The sequence below is a fragment of the Rhipicephalus sanguineus genome, chromosome 9 (assembly GCF_013339695.2).
Source record: "Rhipicephalus sanguineus isolate Rsan-2018 chromosome 9, BIME_Rsan_1.4, whole genome shotgun sequence".
Classification (NCBI taxonomy): domain Eukaryota; kingdom Metazoa; phylum Arthropoda; class Arachnida; order Ixodida; family Ixodidae; genus Rhipicephalus; species Rhipicephalus sanguineus.
In genome coordinates this window covers 107731498-107753341 of record NC_051184.2, presented here as the reverse complement: position 1 = coordinate 107753341, position 21844 = coordinate 107731498, and positions in this window count along the sequence as shown.

Genomic DNA, 21844 nt, shown 5'->3' with positions numbered 1-21844 from the left:
CATGTCATGCACAGCATGACTTATGTACCAGGCTCATGGTGTGCTGGTGGCCGTTTCGCTAGCTTGATATACACCAAAATTGGTATCTCGAGACGTGACTGTGTGACGAATACAAATAACAGGAGTTAAGATGAAAATCATGAAACGCATGTCATGCACAGCATGACTTATGTACCAGGCTCATGGTGTGCTGGCGGCCGTTTCGCTAGCTTGATATACACCAAAATTGGTATCTCGAGACGTGACTGTGTGACGAGTACAAATAACAGGAGTTAAGATGAAAATCATGACACGCATGTCATGCACAGCATGACTTATGTACCAGGCTCATGGTGTGCTGGCGGCCGTTTCGCTAGCTTGATATACACCAAAATTGGTATCTCGAGACGTGACTGTGTGACGAACACAAATAACAGGAGTTAAGATGAAAATCATGAAACGCATGTCATGCACAGCATGACTTATGTACCAGGCTCATGGTGTGCTGGTGGCCGTTTCGCTAGCTTGATATACACCAAAATTGGTATCTCGAGACGTGACTGTGTGACGAATACAAATAACAGGAGTTAAGATGAAAATCATGAAACGCATGTCATGCACAGCATGACTTATGTACCAGGCTCATGGTGTGCTGGCGGCCGTTTCGCTAGCTTGATATACACCAAAATTGGTATCTCGAGACGTGACTGTGTGACGAGTACAAATAACAGGAGTTAAGATGAAAATCATGACACGCATGTCATGCACAGCATGACTTATGTACCAGGCTCATGGTGTGCTGGCGGCCGTTTCGCTAGCTTGATATACACCAAATTGGTATCTCGAGACGTGACTGTGTGACGAACACAAATAACAGGAGTTAAGATGAAAATCATGAAACGCATGTCATGCACAGCATGACTTATGTACCAGGCTCATGGTGTGCTGGTGGCCGTTTCGCTAGCTTGATATACACCAAAATTGGTATCTCGAGACGTGACTGTGTGACGAATACAAATAACAGGAGTTAAGATGAAAATCATGAAACGCATGTCATGCACAGCATGACTTATGTACCAGGCTCATGGTGTGCTGGCGGCCGTTTCGCTAGCTTGATATACACCAAAATTGGTATCTCGAGACGTGACTGTGTGACGAGTACAAATAACAGGAGCTAAGATGAAAATCATGACACGCATGTCATGCACAGCATGACTTATGTACCAGGCTCATGGTGTGCTGGCGGCCGTTTCGCTAGCTTGATATACACCAAAATTGGTATCTTGAGACGTGACTGTGTGACGAACACAAATAACAGGAGTTAAGATGAAAATCATGAAACGCATGTCATGCACAGCATGACTTATGTACCAGGCTCATGGTGTGCTGGTGGCCGTTACGCTAGCTTGATATACACCAAAATTGGTATCTCGAGACGTGCCTGTGTGACGAATACAAATAACAGGAGTTAAGATGAAAATCATGACGCGCATGTCATGCACAGCATGACTTATGTACCAGGCTCATGTTGCGCTGGCGGCCGTTTCGCTAGCTTGATATATACCAAAATTGGTATCGCGCGGCGTGACTGTGTGACGAACACAAATAGCAGGTGGCAACAAGAAAATCATGACATGCATGTCATGTACAGCATGACTTACGTGCCACGCTCATGGTGCGCTGGCGGACGTTTCGCTAGATTGATATACACCAAAATTGGTATCGCGCGTCGTGACTATGTGACGAACGCAAATAACAGGAGTTAACATGAAAATCATAAAAGTATGTCATGTACAATATGACTTACGTACCACGCTCATGGCGCGCTGGCGGCCGTTTCGCTAGCTCGCTAGCTTGATATAGACCAAAACTGGTATTGCGCGACGTCTGTGTGGCCAACATAAATAACAGGTGGTAGGTCGAAAATCATGACATGCATGTCATGTAGGTATGATTTAGGTGCGCTCGCGGCCATTTTGTTAACTGGATATATACCTACATTAGTGTGGCATGACAGGATTGCCGAACATAAATAGCATTTCACGCATTCTATATATGTTGCAGAATATATTTTTGATTAGAATGGCATATACCAGATTGTACACGCACGCATGTATGACGCTCTCGCGATATATAATGAACTAGATGTCACGACATGAATGACTTCATTAGCCTCAATGACAAACAAGACGATGTATGCAGCTCTTTGCAGGCTGCTTCGCATTATATCGATTCCCACACTGCGTCGGATCTGTCGATTTTTTTTGTCGTAACACATCACGAGTGGGTGCAGATAGAGGCCACGTTGTCGTGCGCGTCTCAATAGAAAAGGCAATTGCCAATACATGTAGCGGACGTCCCTAATATATTGAAGCGCTTGTGTAAACGAAACAACACACTCCTTTTCGAGAAGGCGCATCATGTTAAAAAAACTCACAGAGAATTAATGGCCTGCTCACCGGGAAAAAAGTCGTCATGCGTGAAAGTTTCAAACAAGCATAGCGTAAGGTAACTCCTCTGTCATATGCGCATGTTTCTAAAGCACATTGTTTTCAGTCATGACAAGCATTTGGGAGTATGTGCACGCAACGCCATCTCTCGGCGGTGGCAGCCGCGGTCGTCCATAACTCAAGGGGAAATAGGCGAAAAAAAATCATATCTGACGAAAGAAGCTAGTTGCCATAAAGGACTCCAGGTTGTACACAGCTGAGACCCATTGGGACATTCCGGCAACATTGCCGTGTCCCGCTACAATTCGTGTGGCTTTGCTGAGCGTTTAATACTTTACAATGCGTCCCCACGTAATGTTTACGATCTCCCGCTAAAGGGGACCATGAGGCGATGCGAAGCCGGAGCACTTGCACGATCGCGTTCCGTTGGCGTTCCTTGGGCATTCACCGACCTCAGGCTTGCTACCGACCTCGCGTCGTGGAACGCGAAGAGGAATGCTATGCGCGTCGTGTCTTCCCTCTAGCCTGGCCGTTAATTCTCACAGGGCGAGCGGGGAACGCGGTCGACAGGCGCGCGAGAGAGGGGCAGCGTAGGAGAGGGGAGAGAGGGGAATGGGACGCGCATGCGCTCATCGCGGCATTGTGCAGGAGAGAATTTCGGCATGTCGAACCCGCGCTTCAGAGGAGGAGTGGAGAGGGGGAGGGGAAGTAGAGAAAGGGAGGGAAGAGGAGAAGCGAAGAGAGGGTGAGTGGAGAGGGGGAGTGAAGAGGAGGTGTGTGGAGAGGGTTTACGCATGCGGATTGAGGGTGGTCACGCCGCACCCCACCACCACCACCACCACCGGTTTGAACTACGCTATAAGATCCTTCGCATCTAATAATGAACGAAGACAGGCTCAATACCACTGTTCCTTCGTCGCGTTTCGCTCTGTCCTTGTCTTGTGCGGTAGATGATAAAATGGAATATACGAACATTACAAAGCTTGTGTTGTTTCATAAGCTGATGTTGCTAGCTTATGACATAAGCTTATGTTGTTTCAAGGCGGCTTACCGCAGAGCCGTAATGGATTGCACAGTATTTTAATCATATGCAATCTATTACGGGTCCACGGTAAGCCGCGTTGCTACGCTGGAATAATAACTTTCTCCAATAAACATTTTTCTTTTTTTTACGAAAATGGTTGCCGGTTTAGAGAACTTTGAGAGAGCAGGAATGACCACACAGACTGTTACTTCCAATGGAGCCGAATGAATAGGAGTGGCACCAGGCTGGTCTTTCATTTCAGCAGTAATTGCGGCGCACGTTTGTTGGATAACTTGTTGCTCAGATCATGCGTATAATGTGAAAGACCTGTCGTATATGACAAACATCGAAGCTGTTTTCCTAAGGAAACGCCCAACCTTATTTAAAATCCTCAACTCTTACAAGTAGGCGCTGCGACAAGGCTTGGACTACCACTACAAACGCTGCCCGCTTGCACACGGGGCTGTTACTGAATCGCGGAACTTGGGCTGCAGAAACGGCATGTGCGGCTTAGGTGAATAATATGAACACGCTGAAGCTGTGTAACTATAGCCATGTACTGTAGCCGTGTAGCTCTGTGTACCGCCAACGGTAAAAGCATAACACCGTGCTCTGTCGTAACAGCATAAAACAATGCTGCCCTGACTGTCGACACTTTGGTCATTCATCCGAGACTGCGCGGTGACGTATACGCTAAGGAATTACAACGCACGCAGTAACCAGATGATAATTAACAAGAACATATCACCACGCGCGTTTATTGCGTTATTTGGGCGCGTTCCTGTGTCACCCACAAAAACACGTTAGCAGCACTCCGGGCACACTACGCCGCAATATCTGTAAAGTTTTGCCATTATTTGAGATCATCCTTTTAAGAGTACACGTAGGACGCGAGTAGTCAAGTTTATTCGATAGCTTACGTGAGCACCAGCGATAACGCTGGAAAGTTCAATGGCTAATCTTTAAAGCACGGCGCGTTTTCCGATAATTAGATTTCTAGACGGCTGCCGACTGTTCTCGCCACTGTCAGTGTACAGCTTGAATTCCTTGTACCGTCAATTTTCATTTTCCGGGCACAAGTTCGCCCAAGTAAAAAGTTGCGTGTTTCGCCATCTTGCTGCAGCGTTTTAGATGCGAAGCAGCTTATGGCGGAGCTCAATCCGGTGGTGTGCGTCCTGACCACCCTTACTGCGCATGCGCGAACCCTCTCCACAATCTTCCCCGCCACTCCCCTCTCCCCGCCTTCAACCCCCCTCTCCCCCTCTTCACTTCTCCTCCTCGTTTAGATAAAAGGCTCGCGGTAGGTCGTAGACACGCTCAGTCACGGCGCCGGGGTCATGAGTTCCAATTTAAATGTCAGCGCCTGTTCCAGTAATACCTTAACGCCTGCCGAGATCGCGGAGCAGCGGAACGCTCGACGCGCCGCAGGACAACGTAAACGTCGGCAAGCGGACCCCGAGCTCCGGGCTAGGGAAGCCCAGCGCAAACGGCAACGTCGGCGGGAAACTGCTACGAATGAAGCGCGGGCTCGACATGCCGCAACGCTGCTTCGCATCGCCTCATGGTCCCCTTTAGCGGGAGATGATGTATTATTATTATTATTATTATTATTATTATTATTATTATTATTATTATTATTATTATATTAGTATTATTATTATTATTATTGTTATGTATATTACATAGTGTTCAGGAAATTTTTGCACTTTTGCCTAGCGCAGGCTGCTCATTTTCACAGATGATACTATGCGTGAAAGTAAGTGCAACGAAAAGACAAAAATATGCGTAAAAGATTAGCTAGGCGCAGTTCATATATAGTCCCTTCACATAAAAATGAAAAAAAAAACACTGACACGAGATAGTCTCGTCACATAGCACGATAATTCACAATAACTGTAATCACACGAACACTGCATATATTGCAAATAACACTAAACTTCTGGTCACAGAACACAACTGAAAATCGCAAATTCTAGTCATATTGATACAAAATGAGTTCACACATGCAGCGACACATGTGACATAGTTGGGTCAAAATGTATGCATAAAATCAGCTTTAGAAACATTTTCTAAATAATTTACAAGTATGTTACTCCCTTCAAGGAGCTTCTTGACTGCTAATAGTGGACGTTTTTGCAAGGTATGTGTTGGACACAGGTGCAGCTACTGAGCGAAAATGTCACCATTACAACAAAAAATAGAATACATTAACAACAACGCTAACCGCGTGCTAGGATTTCTACGTCGCCACTTTTCCGCCGCCCCCTCGAACGCGCTAAACTAGTGCTTTTCAAAACCTTAATACGTGCAATGCTTCAATAGGCTACCACTGTGTGGCACACCATGCATGCAAAATTACCGCTGCCTTAAATTAGTTCACACTAACTCGGCTAGTTTTATTTTTGCTTACCACAATCGCACTACTAGCCATGAAAGCCATTCTTTCTCTTCCGTCTCTAAGTACGCGTCGGAAACTCGCCCGCTTGAACTTGTTTCTCAAGATATGCTATCATTGCACTCTTCACCTCACATTGATTCTTTCACCGCAGTATATTTGCCATTGCATTGATCATCATCATAAAGTAGCTGTTCCATTTTCAAAAACGAAACATTCTCGGAATAAATGTGACCGCGCGCCCAAAATGAGTGGAACCACCTGCCCGCTGAAATCGCATCAATCACCGACAATCAACGTTTTCGCGTTGGCTGCTTTGCCTTATTGTTATTAATCCTCACTGAATTTTTTTCTTTATGCATGAAAGTATCCCCCCCCCCGTAATGTCTTTGGCCTTCAGTGGCGAAATAAATAAATCAATGGGTAAATAAATCAATAAAAAATTTCCTAGACCGACGTCGAGTTAAAGAGGGAAACACCACCGCAAAAATGATTCTGAGAACAGAACATTAATACGCTGCAGATGCGGCTGTAATAATACGCCTACACCTGGGACAAGTCTGTGGCAGCACAACCAAATCTACAGGGCAGAGCTTCTGCACGTATGTTTCCACGGCAAGTAGTCGGTTTACAGGCTATCTGCGTTTAATTTTGCCAGCGCATCCGACATGCGTTTTTCCAATATACCTCTTCCTAACAACGTCGACGCCTTATACCAATATTTGTGAAGTAGCGTTATCAGAAATTGCCTGTCTATAACTGTTATCCAAAGTCTTGATATTGGGTACTGTAGGAAGAAATACCTCGACTTACTGTCAGTTTTGCAGCAAAGCAAATCACTTCCTCTCTTAATATAACCCTAGCCTACCAGTAGTTCAAGTAAGCGTGCAAACGTGCGCTTTAAAGTAACGCCTTCATTTTAATGAGAGCGATAGAATATCCCGTAGTGCGAAGGTACGTAGCTAGCAGATTTGTTGAAGCCAGCGGTTTCATCACTGAAAGTAAAAGGACGGCCAAGTGGGAATTGCTCAATTGGAAGACCAACGTCAAAGCAAGAAGCATTTTCCTTAATTTTGTTACATACATAGTCGCCATTGACTTTCCTCGACTTTCGAAGACGAAATAACATTCACGAGACTCTCACAATATGTTGGCAGCAAACGCGATGACGTCGACGGGCGGCAGCAATCTTTGCTGCAGCCGGTCAGGAGGGCACGTCTGCAGTTTCGAATTCCAAGCTAGGGAAACACGCTTCATATCTCTAGCAATAAAGAAATCATGTTTTTTTTTTTACACCGAAGCTGCCTTGGGAACCCTCTGCCAGCGTAGTTGCCTAAAACAGGTCGCGTGACCAAGGAGACAAGTGTCAAAACGAATGGGCTATATACACACGCTTTCACCGAATGAATTTAAGGGAAGCATTTGAATCTATGCGATCTATTACGGATCTCCGGAAAGCCGTTTTCCTACGCTGGAATATTAACTTTTCTGCCACTAAACGCTTTCCTTTTCTTTGAAGGAAACTATTACCGGTTTAGAGAACTGCGCTCATCAACTTGGGGAGAGAAGCAAGCTGTCCCAGTTATAGCTGTAACCGTACTCTTCGGGCGCAGGCACCGCCGATGGAGCCGAATTAATAGGAGTGGCACAAGGCTTGTCTTCCATTTCAGCAGTATTTGTGGCACACGTTTGTTGGATAACTTTTAGCTCAGAATATGTGTTTAATTTCAAAGTCCTCTCGTCTGTGACAGACAACGAAGCTATTTTCCTCCGAAACGAGAAACCTTATTTAAAACTCTGAACTGTTACGAGCAGGCGCTGCGACAAGGACCACTACAAACGCTGCCCGCTTGCACATGGCACTGTTACTGAATTGGGGCACTTTGGCTGCAGAAACGGCAGGCTTAGCTGAAGAACAGCAAGTGTCGCGCTGTTCCGCTCATCTTGTGTTGTTTCTGAGAGCCTCAAGTTGCCGACGGCCCCAATTCCACGGTCCAGGGCCCAAATATGACGACCTTAATATGAGGCTGTTCGACGTTGAAGGCGAGAGGGAAGGCGTGAGATAAAGAAACAAATACAGCTTCCCCGTAAAAATCTTCCCCGTAACAATATATTAACTTATCGGGTAAATGGAGGCAAGAGTCAGTATAGACGCTAACGAAACAACTCCTCATAGGGCCTATGCATTAGAATCTCGGACCTCAAGGGCGGCGCAATTGGCGCCATTTCCCTGCCGTGCGAGGATAACCTGCCCATGAGACGCGTGCTAGGTTTGACAGTGGTATTCAGTTTCCATCAAAATAATGAAGGTGAATTCACGTGTACTAGAACAGTAATTACGCTTCATCAGAAACCGCAGATGACGACGCACTGAGACTCACAACTCTGTCAGAAGACGCGCCATCGGCCACAGTGTCGAACTCGAAGTGCCTGCACACGCATCTTCCGGCGCGGCGAGTTCGGTGCACAGTAAATTGCCTAAATGGCTTGAATCTCTGCCAGAATTATTTTAAGTGAACCGAACACTGCCTGCATGCTTTTTAATTTGTCATCGTGTCCATGTTTCATTTATATTAACAGCAACACTTATTAGCGCTAATTTTAGCCAATCTCTAAATAAGTGAAAAGGCAGCGGTGACAGCGGTAGGGCAACGAAAGTGTTCTTTGGATCTGCACTCTTTCGGCGTAGCTTTTTCTCAAAAATATGTACTAACTCTATGGTTTTCCGTGTGCGCACCTGACGTATTACTGTTTTATAGCGAAAGCTGTTATGAGATCACAACAAGGGCCATCTCTGGCGCCGTAGTTGTCCGCCGCCGCCGGTGTCCGTAACCGCTATCGCACGAAATAAAAAAAAAGTAAATAAAAAAGATCCCAGGACGGAACGGGTTCGAACCTGGGCGCTCTGCGTTGGAGCCCAGCATTCTACTTCAGCGCCACGCCGGTGCTTGAATCTGCTTTTCAAAAAGAGCTTATATACAGGCTTCATGTCGGGAAGGAACCCCGTTAACATATTTTATGTAGCGTGGTAGAAGAGTAAAATGACAACGAGGCGTCACACAATGCGACTTGCGCAACAAGTGGGTTGTTGAATGCCTCCAACCCACTACAAACAGCTCTGCCATAATTCTTCATCGTCATCAGCCACATCATCAACAAAGTGCACATAATGCCTTAATGTTGGTACCTCGCTTCTCCGCAGTATGACAAATAATGGTGTAGTGGGTGCTTCCCAACTTCCCAAAAATTATGATTTGTGGCGTTGTGGGTACGTTGCTAGTTTATTTGTCCAAAAGAGTTTATAACAGGCTCTAGAAATGCCGCTCTTCCAGCTTTCGCTGTTACTCTGCTGCGCTTTCCGCGCAGGCCAGGCGTTTTTTTTTCTTTTGCTCGTTCGTTCGTTCTTTCTTTTTTTCTCATTATTCTACGCACACTACTAACTGTTCCCTTCATCTATACCAGAAATCGCACCTTCGTCCACGTGCTTAGGAGCCCAAGACTTGAGTTGTCGGAAACAATCATGATGATGCTTTCATATCCAGCTTATAATAAAAAAATGGCTCATAGAAATAGCTGATCACCGCGAGACGGCTATCGATAAAGCATCAAGCTACAGGAAAACGGAGCCTGCAAATATGACTGCGGCCACCGCATCTACGAACGCTGTATTTCTGTACGCTACATGCACAATACATGCAGACATTTGCGTATCGAAAGCATTGCACCTGCGGTAGCCTTGTGATACATCCAGTACCCAGTCATCTGTATGCAATCCGGCTCCGCAGTGATCTCATAGAGTCTCCAAAGTTCTTACAACCAGCTGACGTTTCAAGCATTCCCATGCTAAGTAACTGTGCTTCTGCACAGTGTGCGAAGACTTCGCGTTTGTAAACAGACCAGCGCCGCCTTGTGTTATCTTTACAATGTGGATGTCGTAGATTAGCAGTGGTATTTCATAATGTGATTGTGAAACGTCCGCACTTTTTCGTTGTATTGTTTTTGTCTATTTGTACAAGGTACCTGTACGATAAAGCTTCCATTATGGCGATACAATGTACACACATGAGCAGCAGTTCGAAATCCAACCTCTTCCATTTGCGCATGCAGAACTTTTTATCTGCGTTCCAAGATCATCTTTCCGTTGTGCCATTGGACGGCCGTCCTGGTACTCCACTTTTACTGCATGCACAGTGACAGCGTTTACTTTCGCTGGCCTTCCGTCCGTTCTTGCGGTTGGCGCAACGTTTCGTCCACTACTACGCTGCAGCTCCGGCTGTAATAAATCGCGTACACTTGGTGACAAGTCTCTGTCGTAGCATAGCCAAAGCTGCGTAGGCAGAGCTTCTGCATATGTGTTACTACGCCAAGTAGTCCCTTTGTAGGTACATTCGACTTTGGTCATGGAAACGCGTTCAAATGCATATTCTCGTACGAATGCACGTGTATCTTATTATTATTTGTGAAATAGCATTATCAGAAATTCCCTATGTATAACTGTTATCAAAAGCCACCGTAAGTCATGATATTTTATGAAAGCAGCACTGCAGGTACAAGTCTACCTGGAATCGTTGCTGAGCTCTTCTGCAAAGCGCACTACTTCATCTCCTAATACTATAAACCTAACCTGCTAGCGGTTCATTTAAGCGTGCAGACCTGCACTGTAGAGTAACGTTTACATTTTTTGTCGTAGCAATATATGATTCTGTGCCGCGGATAAATGCTGAAAGCACTTTTATTGAAGCCAGCCGCATTATTTCAAATAGACAAAAAAATTACCCTTTGTTTCCTAAGTGATTTCTGTGATTACGTTATTTTTACAGTGGAGATGCTCGGGAAAGGACGTGAGGCAGACCTGCCACACCTGCCCCTGCTTCAGTGACGTTAGGCTCTCTAAACGCTCGAGCCGCTCTCCAGAGTTTCACTGTGCGCCACCGCTTCGTCCGCGACCGAGGCAGTTACGCTACCTATGAGTGTGGCTGGGAACCGGAGTGCGACATGCGGCGCAGGCGCTCATCTGTGGTCAGCCCAGCCCTACAAGAGCTCGGCTAATGAAAGGACGGGAAAGCAGGAGTTGCTCAACTGGAAAATCTACGCAAAGGCAGCAAGCCATTTCCTAAATTTCGTTGCACACAAGGTCGACATTGTCGTTCCTTGGCTTTCGTAGATGGAATAATTTGGAAGGGGAAGACCGGAAGTAATGATACAGGGGGGAGACGCGTGCATCGCGTTTCCATTTTCACGAGGCCCGTCCGAACGTTGAATTTTTTATCCACTACGCTGCGCGTTCTGGCGCTGGCTGCAGCCACACTGGAAAACAGCAGTGCACGGTGCCTATATGGCGGTTTTCCCCTGTCATCACTCATTGAGCTGCTGGCAGCGTTTTGTTTCTACGCCAGAGCAACTTTTGAAATTGCGAATGATGATTGGCGGACATATCCTAGGCCACAATCCCCGGCAGTAATAAACATGTGAAACATTGTTGCAGGTACGGCAGAAAGCGAACGTGCTTCATTGCAGGATAGGATATAGTTTTCGGCATTTTTTTCACTCACGGCGCCGATGCTCGGTGCGCGGCCACACGTCTCTCCTGCTGTTGAACTCTACGCTGCTTCCACTTCCATGTATTGTCCGTCAGTACATCGCCAGCTATCACAATTTCTTATTATCACAATGCGATGCTGTCAAGTCGGTGAGAAGCGCTGTATCTTCAGTGAAATTACGTTTTCGCCTTTCTCTGCCATAACAAGATATGACCAACCAGCATGTATAACTAAACGAATACGTACGCACTCCATAACAAAGCATCTGCATGACACGTACAAAACTCAATACACGCAGGCACCCAGAGAAAAGCAACTCGCAACTTTACAAATCTTTCGGCGCTCTCGTAGAAATCAGTGCTTCGTGCACTGGCGCGTCGGTCCACGTGTGCTACCCAGCGGCGCGTCTGCGCGTGCCGTTGCGTCTGTGCGTGCCGCCGCGTCTGCGCGTGCCGCCGGTTGCTAAGACAACGGTAAAGATTTAACAAACAAAATGACCACAAGGCGTAGCCAGACAATACGTCATCCGGATTGACGGGTATCTGTGTGTAGGCCTTCACCAAGTCTAGCACGGAGAACACGTGGCAGCCATGAATGCGATGGGCGAAGTCCTGTATGTGGTGGACGGGGTACCGGTCCGGGATGGTGCGCGCGTTGAGGGCACGGTAGTCCCCACAGGGCCGCCAGCCTTCGGTCTTCTTGGGAACGAGGTGAAGTGGCGAGGCCCATGGAGCGTCAGAGCGGCGGGCGATTCCTTCGCGGAGCATGGCCTCGAACTCTGCTTTGGCTATGCGCATGCGGTCCGGGGCAAGGCGACGGGCGCGGCAGAAAACCGGGGGGCCTGAAGTGGTCCGAATGTAGTGCACGGTGGTGTGCTGCACTTTGCGTGGCAGTCCGCTGGGGCGCGTCAATCCGGGAGATTCGGCGAGGATGCCGTGGTACGGCGAATGATTGTCAACACTGAGTACCTTGATGCTTGGCTGTTGGGCGGTCGTTCGTTGGCCTGGTGTGGAATGTCCCGTTGTCGCGTCGATGAGGAGGTCGTTGCGGCAGTCCGGAAGCAGGTTGTAGTGGGCCAGAAAGTCCGAGCCGATGATTGGCTCGGCGACGTCGGCGATGACAAAATTCCAGCGAAGGTCACGGCGTATGTTTCTGAGCTGGATGTGCATGCGGAGCGAGCCGTACGTCTTGATTGTGGAGCGGTTTGCCGCGCTGAGCTCGAAAGACGTAGGCGGACGAGGATCTTGAAGATGGGATCGCGGGTAGCAGCAAATGTCCGAACCGCTGTCGACAAGGAACCGCTGCTTCGTGATTTGGTCGGTGACGAAAATGCGACGGCCTCCGGGTTGGCAGCTTGCGGCCGTCTCTACGAGCTGCCGTTGGCGTTTTCCGCATGCCCAGTGGAACACGGTGGTCGACATTGCCGGGCTCTGTCCCCGAAGCGTCGGTGGTAGTAACACGGGCCGTTGTCGGGTTGCCGCGACGAGGTGGTGTTACGGTCGCGGCTTTGCGAGTGGCGGCGCTCGTGCATCGGGAGACGTTCACCCAGGCGTTGTCGAATGCAGGTGAGCTGTCGATCGATGTCGTCGATACGGCGTGCAAGCACTGCGGTGGTCAGCGGTGCAGCGACAGCCTGGGTGGTGGGTGACATCTGTGGCAAGGAGGCCTCGATGACGCGATCGGCAATCACCGAACGTTCGTCGAGAGGTAGACCAACCTGAGCCTGCAGAATTGCCTGGACGTGCGGCGGGAGTCGCTGGAGCCAAAGCGCTCGGAGGAAGGAATCCGGGACTTGCATGTTGCCCGCGAGCGCACGCATGTGGCGCAGGAGCTGCGAAGGTTTGCGCTCGGAAAGCTCTGCGGACTGAAGTTGGCGTACCTTCTGGTCTTCCGAGAGCGACAGCCGGCTGATAAGGGTAGTCTTCAGGTGTTCGTAGAGGTTGGCCGTTGGAGGGTTGGTAAGTATATCCCGGACCTCGATGGCATAACGTGCGTCCAGGTGGGCGATGACGTAGTTGTAGCGGGTCCGGTCTTGCGTGATGCGCGCCAGGGAGAAGCGGGCCTCGACTTGGGCGAACCATACCTCTGGCGAGTCCGCCCAAAATGGCGGAAGCTTGAAAGTGGCGCGCCAGACGTCCAGGTCGGCAGCGGCCGCAGTGGTAGCAGCGCCTGCGTTGACAGCGACCGTTGAAGCGGAGCTTTGGGGGGCGTAGTCCGCACGAGGCTGTACGGGATCGTCGGGCGAATGCGGGTTCGTTTTGCATGCGCTGCTGCTGTTCCTGAAGTTGCTGTTCAAGATGTTCCACTTCCTTGCGAAGAGCGGCAAGGGCTTCCTGTTCGGCCATGGCGGTGCGGTTTGTTCGGTTTCCGGGTCACCAGATGTGGGATGCGGAGTCGGTGAAAGGACGCATCCCAACATAAAACGTAACAACTGTTTATTAACGGAGTAGCAGATCACGTCCGTGTCACCAGATGTGGGATGCGGAGTCGGTGAAAGGACGCATCCCAACATAAAACGTAACAACTGTTTATTAACGGAGTAGCAGCAGCGGGGCGAGCATACCGACGCTGCGCTCAGTCGGGTAGCGAAGGAAGGAAGGAATACTTCCGAGCTTAGCAGCTCGGGTTTATAACAGCCGTCGGTGACGTAAGCCTCCGGTGACGCTGCGGTGGCGCTGTCCCTTATCGGAGGCGTGGTGCAGCGTACGGCCATGTCACGCCGGGCTGGCTAATGACGAGGCGGTGCCTGCGCAATGTGTCGCCACAGGAGCACGCATCCGCTTTTTCTCGGTAGTAAACCAACAGACAGGCAGTAAAATTTCATAGACGCGCTGCCATGCTCGTTCCTTATGACGCAAGCCACCTTCCGTAAGGCTGCCTTAAATCCGAATAAGGCGAGTTTCTGAAACACAGTGTGACGTTTTCTCACCCTTGAACTTTTCCTTTCCTTATGAAAGGGCGCCTTATCCGCCTCGTGCGCTGCTGCTTTCAGTGGTACTGGTGGCGCCACCAACGGCGGACGGTGGCGATAGGTGGATATGCGCGGCTCATAGAAGCCGTGGGTAAAGCGCCTGTTACTCTCCGTTTTTCTATTCATGTTTCATTCTGGTTTGATATTTGTACTGCCGACGCTGCTCCACTAGACAACCATGCCGTCTGTTACGTCCATTGTTCTATATTATTTGTTTTAAAATGACAGGCCCGTTTTTTTATGCGTGCGCGCGATGCACTGCGTACGTTTCTTACGTCCATGTGCCCAAGTTGTTTGCGTGATCTGTTAACACAGATGAAATAAAAATTGTTGCAGTACAAAACAGCATTCTTGTTTTATTGAACACCCCAAACAGTACAACAATGACTATTACGGCTGTATGCCTGCTTAAGAAACGCACAAAAGACACGCGATTTTATCTTCGCCCAACACTCGTAGCACTCAACTAGGCCAAGAAAACCAGAATCTAACTTGCTGAACGTTTTAACAGCCGTCACACAGCTGCATAATAATGCGTGAAAGTACTGTAGCAAATGACCAACAAACATTCACACAGCGTTTTTTTTTGTTCACAGACCGTATTAACATATGAGGAAGTTCTAACTGCATTGCAATCACATATTTCAGAATATCTAATCACTTTCACCATTGAAGCCACAATCCTCTAACACATGCGCTTTAAATTGAGCATGGCATTACTCAGACTTATATAGGAAATGCGCACGCGTGGCATTACTCAGATTTATATAGGAAATGCGCACGCGTGCAATGTATCTCGTATGCTAGATTCTCCTTTGGTACGTGCAGCTCAAAATAAAATGCGATTCTACAAGTAATGTTCGTGGAGTAGCGAGCATATAGCAGAACAACTACTTACAGCTTCACTTACCTTTGCAAAAACGGTATTCCAATTGCAATTCAATATTAACCGACGCAACAACGATAACAAGACGCTTGTTGCACACAGGCGTACCAGGTTGACGCTCGAGGCCAAGCGCGGTATTTTAAGTGTAGCACAATCGTGCGCGTACAGTACGCTAGAATATTCTGGCACAATGTCGTCAAGCTTGCAGTCACTTCAGCGGTTCCCACGATGTAGCACCAGTTGACGTCCTCGCGTCATCAAACTTCTACGACGCCGAGAACTACGCACACAGCTGACTTGGAAAAACGCGGTCTTGCAGGAGGCCATCTTGTCCCGCAACCAACGGACAAAAGTACACAACTGAGGCGTCTGAAACATTGCCGTTGATGAGATGGCAGCTGAACGAAATCAGGGCTCATCGTCCGACGTGTGGCCACCGCCTTAACACAATATTAACGTTGCAACGTTCAAGGAAGACGCGACGAAAGCGACGAGCCCAGCCGTTCTTGTCGGATGCGCTACAGCCACTACAGCACAGTGCACAGCGCGCGCTCTCACGGCCACCGAAAGAAATAAAAGAAAGTGGAGAGAGGAGTTAGCTTGGAGCATGGCCAGTCGGTGGAAGCAAGAGGACGTGTTGCGTCATCGGTGTGGCGTATTGTCGAGAGATGGCGCTAGTTTGTTTTTGCGCAACGAAATCGCAAACTTGATTCAAAATGCATGGGATCCTATGGGGGTTGGGAGAGGGCACAACCTCCTTAGCCGAGCGGTGGCGCCACCATACCGATGCACGAGGCGGATAGCGTTTAGTTTAGGTTGGTTTGTGAATACGGGCCTTAGTGATGGCATCGCTGAGGAGCGCTCTGGCATTCTCTTGTCTCGTCTGTAGTTGAATGCAACTTAAGAAGTCCGTAGAGGCCCCACCCATACGGCCCAAGCGAGGCAGCCGGTTGCCTTTGCGACTAAAGAAATAGTCCGGCTCATGCACTCGGCAATGTCCTCTAAGGGCGGGGTCACTCACGCTCCTGCTGACATCAGTCAGGAGTGCACACCGCTTTGTGCAGACTTGTACTTGTGTGCGTCTGTCTTTGAGGAAGAAATGCCGCGGACTTCTGAAATTGTATCCTACTATAGGTAGTGTTCTGCCGCCGCGCTGGTTCTTCTCCGCCCCTTGCGCCTGGCTCGCCTCTATCCTCCTTACCACCTCGTTGTGCTGCGCGATGTCGTTTTTAGCTCGGCGAAATCTGCGCATGACTACATTATAAATCTGTCGAGGCGTGAAATAAAAGTTGCACGGCAGACCCGCTTGCCTTGTGTCGTTTCTGAGAGCTTCACGTCACCATTCGTATCGATACCGCGGTGCAGGGCCCAAGCATTACTACCTTCATCCGGGATCGATCGAAACTGAATGCGATAGGGAGAGTGTGAGATCAAGATAAGAAGAACACGCAGTCATGTTGTGTTGTCAATACGATATCTGATTCCTTTCTGCAAGCTACAGGCACCTGATACATGACCTTGTACGCGTTCGTTCTATAAACGAACGAACATTTTTGTCGCTCGCAACTGGGCGAGGCTCGCGTAAGCGTCTCGAATGCGGGAGGGTCAAAGAATGCAGAATAGAACGGTTCTGAAAAGCGTGTCACTCCTTGTCGTGCGTCTTCACGTGAAGCTCTTTTTTGGAAAATATTTCTAAAATGAAACCCTTAGGCGGGTCATCAAACGCGAAAATTTCCGTTGGCGTCGGCCTCCCTCGCCGTCGAGGTCAACATGAGTTTGAAACAAATCATCTTCCCGTGACGACAGCACCATGTGACTTCATTCAATGCGAAGTGATGACATCATCACACTTCTTCGTCCCGTGTTCAAAGATGGGCCTCTCTAGGAAGCAGTAGGAAACCAGATGATGTGCAGAAAGCTTGCAGTGTCTCCGATCCTGGAGTCAATGTAAAACCACTGTTACGTGCAGAAATACCTTTCTACCTGACCTTCATGCAGGCAGCACCTGATTGTTTGCACATTTTCTTTGCTTTCAGAATGCCCGTCTACACGAATGGCTCTGTTACCCAGACCACTTCCATTCACGCGGCCATTATCCCATCAAAAGTGTTACTTGTTGGGCAAGATGCTACATGTTTAAATTCGACAAAAGCCACTAAAACGTCGAAAAAGGAAGAAAACAGAGAGGCAGGAGCAGAGACAGTGTGCACAGGGGTGACTGTCTCTGCTCCTGCCTCTCTGTTTTCTTCTTTTTTCGACGTTTTAGTGGCTTTTGTCGAATTTAAACATTGTCGCATCACCACAAATGAACGCCACTTACAAGATTCGTCCCGCGAGCACATTGACGGGCTCGGAACTTAATGCCCTGCGAGGTGCAGTCGACTACATCAATCGACTAACCGATGAGCAGTATTCTGCGACTCAAAGGCGGCTGTTCAATATCCTTCGTCAGCATTTTGTCATATATCCACTGAACAACTTTTGTCGGAGATGGGAGAAACGCTACACTATGCGATTATAAAAAGGACACGACGTCGTGTTTCAGTGATTGTCAAGTCACTGCGGCATCTCCCGCAACGCCCTCGCCGATGAAGCGGCCAGCAAAAACACCATGAAAGAAACCTTGTTTTAGGCCTTTAACGAAAATTGACGCCGTTTAAACTCAAAGGGGCCCTGCAACGCTTTTTGAGCAGGGTCAAAAAGCGCTGCCAATAGGTAGTCGAGGCTCCCGAAAACACGCGAGCCAAATAATATAGCGAAGCGAGCGGCCTGGAATTTACAATAAATTCTCAAAGTCAGCTGAAAATCGCTCCCTCTTCTCTCGACAAATGATGTATTAGTCCGCAATATATGACGCGATCGTCGGCAGTTCCACCATTGGCTGATATTATAATCACAATAACACCATCATTATTACCTTCGTTGTTAATTTTGAGTCCAATAAGTAGATAATATGTATGTTTATATTGTGTTATGCCGTTAAAACATCGAACAAACATTAATATTAGCACTTCCGGTCTCACCGACAGCTCGTCTGCTCGTAGTTGCGTGGTTGCGTTTTCTTCACCATGCGCAGTGCCGAAATCGTGAATATTTCTGTGCTTTTGACCATCACCGGTTGCCGTTGAGAGTGGCAGCCGTTCGAGTGTTGCCTCGTCAGCTGGAAACTGCATCGTCGGCACGTTCTCACGACCGACAGAGGCAGCGGTGCAGCATTTCTCCGATAACAATGCTGGCGCCGGCTATAGTTTAGGATACCTGTGTTCGCTGTATCGCGAGAGTCCCGTCCGCTGTCTGTTCAGTATGTCATCGAGCCGTACCTCGGCGTATCCTCCCCGTAGTGTCACGTTCCCGAGAAACAGCAACCAAGCAGACTCGCATTTTCACGGTAGCTGCAGACAGCCGGGGGATGAGTCCGCGCTGGCCCGATGCCCCATGATCATTTCTTCTAGTCTTTAGTTCTTTGTTGTCAGCCCGCACTCGCTGTGCACCCGCATTCGAAGAGCAAACAGCATCGATGCACCGCCACTGGGAGAAGGGTCCACGCAGCATTGCTGTGTTGAATACGATTCCAGCGCGAGCAGTGCGACGAGGCGGTGTGTCGGAGTGTGGGTCGAAACCCATATCAGCTGTCATTCGTTCCAAACGCGCAAGCAGGTTTGCGTCCATGGTTGGCAGAGCGATGAAAACACTACGGCAGTTCGAGGTGCACACCCAACATTACCAAACCGACTCTCAGTTTTCAAGCACGCGCGATACACGGTGCGATGGGCTCCGCTCGACGACGGCCACGCAAGCCGACCGGAAGTGGCGCCACAGACCACGTGGTTGCGCCGAGACCCCAGAGAGAAAAAAACGAAGAAAAAAAATGCCGCCGGCGCTGACGTAACTCTTCGGCGCCTCGACGCACCTCCGCCGTCCCTCCCTTCACGCCCCGCGCACTTTCCGCGAGCTCGCGGCATTGAGCTTAGGGAGAAAGCTGCCTAACGTCATCTCTATAATTTGGTAACACCACTTAGACTTGACGGATTCGAAAAATTTTGCGGCATATGACTCGTGAAGAGTAATTCGTCAATAATGACACTATTCCAATATATAGCTAAGAAAGGTGTTACAGGGCCCCTTCAAGGCAGCGCACAGTATAGCAGCAGAAGAAGTGGCAAACATCGGCGTTCACATGCGATCGATTTTATTCTCTAGGCCCGTCTTTACGACTGCGGCTGCTAGCTGGTCCCTACTGGGAGAAACATATGGTGTCTTACGGCCTGTGTCTCGGCGTCGCATTCACCAACGCCTACTCAATTAGGAACGAGATGACCGACAGCAATGAATCCAACGACTGCAGTGACGAAGCATACCTTGCGATACTGACCTTCTTACGCAAACCAGAGTGTTTACTTCACCTGCGTAATGCCGCATTACCTGGATGGAAGTGCTTTCCCCGTGGGGAAGATATTGGGGTCATAGGACTGTTCATCACACTTCGAAAGGCAACGAAAGCGCTGCTGCGATGCTGTATACCGGACTTACTCAACATTTGTAATAGCAAAAGCAAAATCGGAACTGTTCTTACGTTGGCTGCGACAGTGACTCTACTCGCCTCCTGTCTGATTTTTCTTTTCTTTCCCCTTCGCAGTGCAGGGTTACTGACCGGGCAGTACACTGTTCAACCTCCCTGCCTTTCTTTTCCTTATCCTCCTGAACCTTGAAGCAAGAGCATATCTGCTTATTTTTTGCTGGCGCTTCTGAGCAGCAAAGCTGTTAAGCATGGCATAAAATCGGCTGTTCCCCGCAAAAAACCTCTCCGCTCCGTTGCCTTGCAACCACCGCCGCCACAGCTGCGCACCACCTGGCTTCGCCTCGTGCCAGTACCGCGCCAGCTGGTGTGACGTCATGCCCAGACGCGCATGCACCGAAGCAGTGGCAACGAAGACGCCGCCGCCAAGCCGCGCTCACCAGCAGAACCCGCGGCGCCTGGGTGCCGCAAAAGCTGGTGAGACATCAGCAAAGCCGCGCATGCGCCGTGCCACAGCGTTGTAGGAGCCGCGTCGAAGGTACCAAAATGACTGGTATATTCGCGCCAAGGTTAAAATAAGTGTTGCCGAGCAACAATTTGCATCACTGATACGTCACCAAAAACCTACTGCGCATGTGCCTGTCCTTGGTATCGTCATAAAACGCTGCGCTCGGCCACGCCGAAGGAGTTTATAGCCACGGCCCGTCCGAGGAAGGTCCGCACAATTGAAGAACAGGCTGGCTACCGCGAGGCTCGACGTGCCGCGGGGCGAGAGCATAGCCGTCGACGTCGAACTGAGCCAGCCTTCTTGGCCAACAAAGCTGCGGCAAAACGGCAAATACGGGAAGATCCTGAATGTGCAGACACGAAGCGGCAAGAAAACTGACCTGGCCTAGCTTACATGTATAGGACGAGCCAAGTACGAGCGACGAAAGACCCGTACTTCTACCGGGGCAGCCAATACTAGGTTTGCACGTGAGATCCTAGCTCTCGAGTTTGGCAATTCGTGGAAGTTGTGCGATAGACTGAGGTTTAATCCTAACTTGTCGATGATAAGCTCTGTGCGGTCCGACGAGAAGCGTGCAAAAACCTACCAGGTTATACAAGGCATGTTCCCAGAAGTGAGTAACCATGGTGAGCGAAAGTTTGTAGGACGTGTGGGGACACGGTTGTTGGACAGTGTTCCACATTTGAGCAGCATTAATGGCTTCAAGTACTGAGACAAGCCGGCATCACTACCGCGACTAAACGAGATTGAAGAGCGAATGAACCATTGGATCGATGGGCTTTGCTGTCTCAAGCTTCTAGCGCCCGTGTGCAGGCTTTCCCTTTTTTGTATTGTGTGATCAGAAAATCTGAAGTTACAGCTCGACCAGAAGCGTTTGCAAGAGATACAAAACTGCCGCCCGGTGCTCGTGCCTCTAAAAAATGCCGGACAACAGAAATTGCTCAATTGAAAATTCTAGGCAAAGGCAACTAGTAGGTTTCTGAATCTGGTTGTATAAAAGGTCGTTATTACTGTTTCTCCACTATTGTAGGTGCAATTACTTTCCTGTGACTCTCACGTTAAAGTGGTTGCTTGGGCCTGTTGGTACGACATAGCGAAAAGAATGCAGTGGGAAAGACGGAACACCAGAAAAAGGAAGACACATGCAACAGCGCTGACTTACAAGAAAGGTTTCATCGCCAACATCGCGCAGTGTGTATGCTCTGCAAGGCAAGGAAATTGATTATCTCTCTGATGGTTGTACGCGCAACGAGCAATATTTACAGTCAGAGTTTCTTTATATTATCTTTGTTTGTCATTTTTATGTTCCTTGTTTCTTTTTCTTTTGGACTGCGCATATACACTACGCGGTGTTGACGAACACACCTTTATTGTAAGTCAGCGCTGCTGTATGTGTATCCCTTTTTCTGGTGTTCCCACTTTCGCGCTTTCTTTCCGTTGTCTCGCGTTAACTTGGCAGCGGACGCGTCGGCGTCGACGGGCAGCAGCGATCTCGACACAAACCAGTCAGGAGTGCCCGTTTCGCGTTCGGAATTCAAAGCGAGGGAAACACGTTCCACATCTGCGGTGGTCAAG